This window comes from Cebus imitator, unplaced genomic scaffold (genome assembly GCF_001604975.1).
Source record: "Cebus imitator isolate Cc_AM_T3 unplaced genomic scaffold, Cebus_imitator-1.0 Scaffold263, whole genome shotgun sequence".
In the NCBI taxonomy this organism is placed as follows: Eukaryota; Metazoa; Chordata; class Mammalia; order Primates; family Cebidae; genus Cebus; species Cebus imitator.
Window position 1 is genome coordinate 1178471 of NW_016107578.1, and position 5002 is coordinate 1183472.

Below are 5002 nucleotides of genomic sequence, written 5' to 3' on the forward strand. Positions count from 1 at the left end.
GAATTAGCAGGTTCTAAAAAATAAACAATGAAGAAAAAAAGGCCTACAGAAAGCCTGACTGCAAGAGATAGACCATGCCATTTACTAGCAGGTTTCTCAATACGGAAAAATCATGGAAAGACTCTAGGAACATGTGTGTCACACACACATATATGTATACACATACACATAAATTTTTTTAATGGAGACAGGGGCTTGCTATTTTGCCCAGGCTGGTCTCGAGCTCTTGGACTCAAGCTATCCACCTGCCTTAGCTCCCAAAGTGTTGGAATTACAGGCGTGAGCCACTGCACCCGCCCGGGAAAGGCTTTGGAGCGGCATTCCCTGAGGTGCGTCCCATCCTCCGTCCCGTCCTTCCAGCGCCTCGGTACACCTGAACCGCGGGCTAGGCCGGGTCCCACCTCTAAACCGTCCCCGAGTACGCGCCCCAATTCTCGCCCACAGTTCCATCCAGAGGCCCGGTTCTAACCTCACCTTTTTCTCTGGACCTGTTTCTGCATTCCCCCTCCCTGAGCCAACCAAAGGCCTGTCCTCACCCACCCGGGAAGAAACTAGAACTTCTGTGTTCGACCAGCTCCTACGTGGCTGAAATTCCAGCCCAGGAGCCCCGCCCTGCCCAAAGCTCAAAGCGGAAGTGACGTCAGCGCACCACCGCCATCTTTTTCGGCGCTGGCTCCGCATGGTCAGTGCCATTTCGCCTTTATCGTGGTGAAGTGTGTTTTGGCCGTGGTGAGTTGCGCCAGCTTGGGGGTCCCGGAGATAGCAGGGGGGCGGTAAAGGAAGGTTTGGGCGCAGTCGCCCAGGAGCCTCTCGGATCCGGCTCGTTTCACTCGTTTCTCCAGGGTCTGTCGGTCCTCCCGGCGTGGCCAGTTCCGAGAGGCCGCACGCTCGGTCGGTTCCCGTCAGGAGCCGGGTCGGGAAGTGCGTTTGTCCCGCCTCCGCGGGGTGTTTTCTGGGATTCTTTCATCCGCTGTACTCCCGTCTTCAAAAGCCTAGAAAGCAACCTTGGTGATTTTTTTTCTTTCCGAAAGGAAAAGGATTTCTGTCGTTCCAGTCAGGTTGGCTTCGGCCCTGCGTCCTCTCGCCAACTTGGGGATTCCGGCTTGTTCCTGGTGAGCATCAGCTGAAAATTGTTTTCAAGAGGGCTCTGACTTTCATTTATTTGCTAAAAAAAATGTCTCTTCTGAGAACCTGGGATTGTCTTAATGTCGTTTACTTATTTTTGACACATTACATTCAGATGGAAAAAACTTGTTTAGGGTGTGCCTATTTCTGTATGTAAATGTGAACACTTGTAGTCTGTAAGCCCCTAGTTTTTTGTTGTTTTGTTTTTAAGTCGGATTCCGCCTCTGTCGCCCAGGGTGGAGTGCAAGGTTGCTATCTCGGCTCACTGCAACCTCCGCCTCCCGGGTTCAAGCGATTCTCCTGCCTCAACCTCCCGAGTAGCTGGGATTACAGGCATGCAAATGCAACACCACGCCCGGCTAATTTTTTGTATTTTTGGTAGAGACGGGGCTTCTCCATGTTGGTCAGGCCGGTCTCCAGCACTCGACCGCAGGAGATCCTCCCGCCTCTGCCTCCCAGAGTTCTGGGATTACAGGCGTGAGCTACTGCCCGCGGCCACCTTTAGTTTATTTTTATTTTCTTGTACTTTATTTTTTTCCCAGTTGTTACCAGCCACAAGCCTTTCTCCTAAAGAAAGGCAGGCCGGGCGCACTGGCTCATGCCTATGATCTAAGCACTCTGGAAGGCCGAGGCGGGCGGATCACCTGAGGTCGGGATTTGAGACCAGCTTGGCCAATATGGTGAAACCCTGTCTCTACTAAAAATACAAAAATTAGCCAGGTATGGTGGAGGGCCCCTGTAATCCCAGCTACTCCGAAGGCTGATGCAGGAGAATCTCTTGAACCTGGAAGGTGGTTTTCAGTGAGCTAAGATCCTTCCACTGCATCTCCAGTTTGGGTGACAAGAGTGAAACTCCGCCTCAAAAAAAAAAAAAAAAAAGAAAATGTGGCCTGGTGCGTTGGCTCATGCCTATAATCCCAGCACTTTGGAAGGCTGAGGCGGGTAGATCTTTGAGGTCAGGAGTTCGAGACCAGCCTGGCCAACACGGTGAAATACTTCTCCAATAATAAAAATACAAAAATTAGCTGGGTGTGGTGGCATGAACCTGTAATCCCAGCTACTCGGGAGGCTGAGGCAGGAGAATCGCTTGAAACCGGGAAGCGTAGGTAGCAGTGAGCCGAGATCGCGCTACTGGAGTGTGACAGTGAGATCTAANAAAAAAAAAAAAAAAAGGCAGTACTCAGCTATTCATCTGAAGTTCCTAGGTCTGTACTTCCCCCGCAGAGCTTCAAAACAGGGGCCTCCAGGAAGAAAGAGTGGAGTCTATTACACTGATGCTAGAATTATTTATTATTATAATCAGAATATTATTTTAGTATCAGTATAATAAAATGTCTAGTACATTTTATTATAGAATTTATTAACAGCAAGTTTGGACTAACTGTAGCTTTTACTTTTTTTCCCCAAAAAATTTGATCCTAAGGAAAACTTGAACATCTAACACACCCAGCCTAGTAGGTTTGTTTGTTTGTTTGTTTGTTTATTTATTTGAGATGGAGTCTCACTTTGTCGCCCAGGCTGGAGTGCAGTGGCACAATCTTGGCTCACTGCAACCTCTGCCTCCCGTGTTCAAGCAATTCTCCTGCCTCGGCTTCCCAAGTAGCTGGGACTATAGGCGCTCGCCACCACACCTGGCTGATTTTTGTTGTTGTTGTTTGTATTTTTAGTAGCGACCGAGTTTCACCATATTGGCCCGGCTGGTCTGCAACTTCTGACCTTGTAATCCTCCTGCCTTGGCCCTCCAAAGTTCTGAAATTACAGGAGTGAGCCACTGTGCCCAGCCTCATTTGCTTTTTTTTTTTTTTTTTTTTTTTTTTTAGCATTGTGCTTTTCTTTCTCCCCAGTAAAGTACATCTTATTGTGAACAATTTGAGTGTAAATTGAGCATAAACCTAGAACAGTTATCATTGTCTGTTATATGGACTTTTGGAGAGTCACAGTTATTCTCTTAGAAAGTCATGCAATCAGATATTTCTGATTAGATTTTCATGATGTGTTTCAGTATTCCTTTATTTCATGCGATTTCCTACAAACTTGTAACTGGGTCCAGAGGAGAAGCTGACAACCTTTGTTTGATAAGGGCTGAGGTCAGGAGTTTGAGACTAGCCTGGCCAATATGGTAAAACTTTGTCTCTAGAAAAAATACAAAAATGCCTTGGGAATCATAAAGTCTCAAATTACTCAGTTGAGCCTTAGTTACTTCATACTCCATGATTAGTTGTTCATTCTCTGTCATGTGCTAGTGGCAAACCACAAGCTGTTTCTCAAAAGAAAAGCAGTTAACCTGCACAAGAGGGCATGCATGGATTGACTCTAGAATACCAGAGGGCTGTACTCTACATCTTCTGTTGGTGCCTGCCAGAGGCTTCCAATCAATAGCATCATATTTAACATGGACACGCTGAGTATCATTGGGTCTGCTGGATCAGGTGGACCAAGTCCTTGGGAATCCTGCACGGCAGCCTGAAATTGCTCTGGTGTACAGTTGAAACTAAAATCCTTACAGGCAAGTGTGTGGGTGTAAAAGCACATGCAAATGTAAATGTTGCCTCCAAAATTCAAGAGACCTATGGATGGTATTTCTATTGGTAGTTATATTTTTAGTTTTTTGACAAACCTCCATAGTGGGGCTTTTTTCTTTCATTTTTGAGACAGAGTCTTGCAGAATCACTCAGGCTGGAGAGCAGTGGTATAATCAAGGCCCATTGCTCCTTATTAGTGATAAGGTGGTATTAGTTGCAGTGACTTGGAATGACATCTTGGAGGGGATGTCTTTACATGATCCAGACAAGGGAATATATTTACCCACAGCCACGGTGGCCCCAGAATGTCCCACCTCTTCTTTTACAATCCAAAAAATTTTTTTGATTCATAATAGATGTACATATTTTTAGAGTGCATGTGATAATTTGATGCATTCATATAATCAAATCAGAGTGAGATATCCATCACTTTAAATGTTTATCTTGTCTTAAAGAACATCGTCATTCTCTTAGCTGTTTTAAAATGTACAGTAGATGAGTGTTAACTGTAGTCAACCTACTGATGTATTGAATACCAGTTCTTATTTCTTCTAACTGTATATTTTAGGACTAGAATAGGACCTGGTTGAGAGCAGCCCTCCATGAGCTTAATTTCTTTTACTTTTTTTTTTTTTTTTGAGATGGAGTCTTCCAGGCTGGAATGCAACCTCTACCACCTGGGTTCAAGCAAGAACATCCAGCTAATTTTTGTATTTTTCCTAGAGAGGGGGTTTCACCATTTTGGCCAGACTGGTCTTGAACTCCTGACCTCAAGTAATCTGCATGCCTTGACCTCCCAAAGTGTTGGGATTACAGGCGTGAGCCACTGCGCCTGACTAGTATGTGTGTGCAGGTAGGTCTTGCTGTGTTGCCTAGGCTGTTCTCGAACTCGTGGGGTTAGTGATCCTCCCACGGAAGCCTCAAGTTTTGGGATTACCGGCATGAGCCACTGCGCCTGAATGTTGTTCTCTGTAGTGGCTATACTAATTTACATTCCCACCAACTGTGTACAGGGATTTTCTTTTCACCACATTCTCATTAGCATTTATGATTCCTTGCCTTTTTGATAAAAGCCACTCTAAGGCCGGGCGTGGTGGCTCACTCCTGTAATCCAAGCACTTTGGAGGCCAAGGCGGGCGGATCACCTGAAGTCAGGAGTTCATGACCAACATGGTGAAACCCTGTCTTAAAAATAAATAAATAAAATAAATAAAAATAAAAAAATAAAAAGCCACTCTAAATGAGATGAGATGATATCTCATTGTGATTATGTGATATTTGTATTTCTCTGATGATTAATGATGTTGAACACTTTTTTTCATGTACCTGTTGCCCTTTTGTGTGTCTTTTTTTTT

General features: G+C 45.2%; 1 protein-coding gene across 5 annotated transcripts in view; it reads left to right on the forward strand.

Moving 5' to 3' along the window:
* The first annotated feature begins 619 nt into the window (after positions 1 to 619).
* The window catches only part of LOC108283608 (zinc finger protein 121), an 18659-nt gene continuing 14276 nt past the window's right edge, over positions 620 to 5002 (forward strand). For 2 of the 5 annotated variants that reach the window (XM_017500037.2, XM_017500039.2), the window contains exons 1-2: positions 620 to 729; positions 1032 to 1112. The gene's annotated coding sequence lies outside the window, so the exon portion shown is untranslated. Of the gene's footprint in view, positions 1113 to 5002 lie in introns of all 5 variants that reach the window. The other 3 variants (XM_037728346.1, XM_017500036.2, XM_037728347.1) reach the window with 3 other exon arrangements.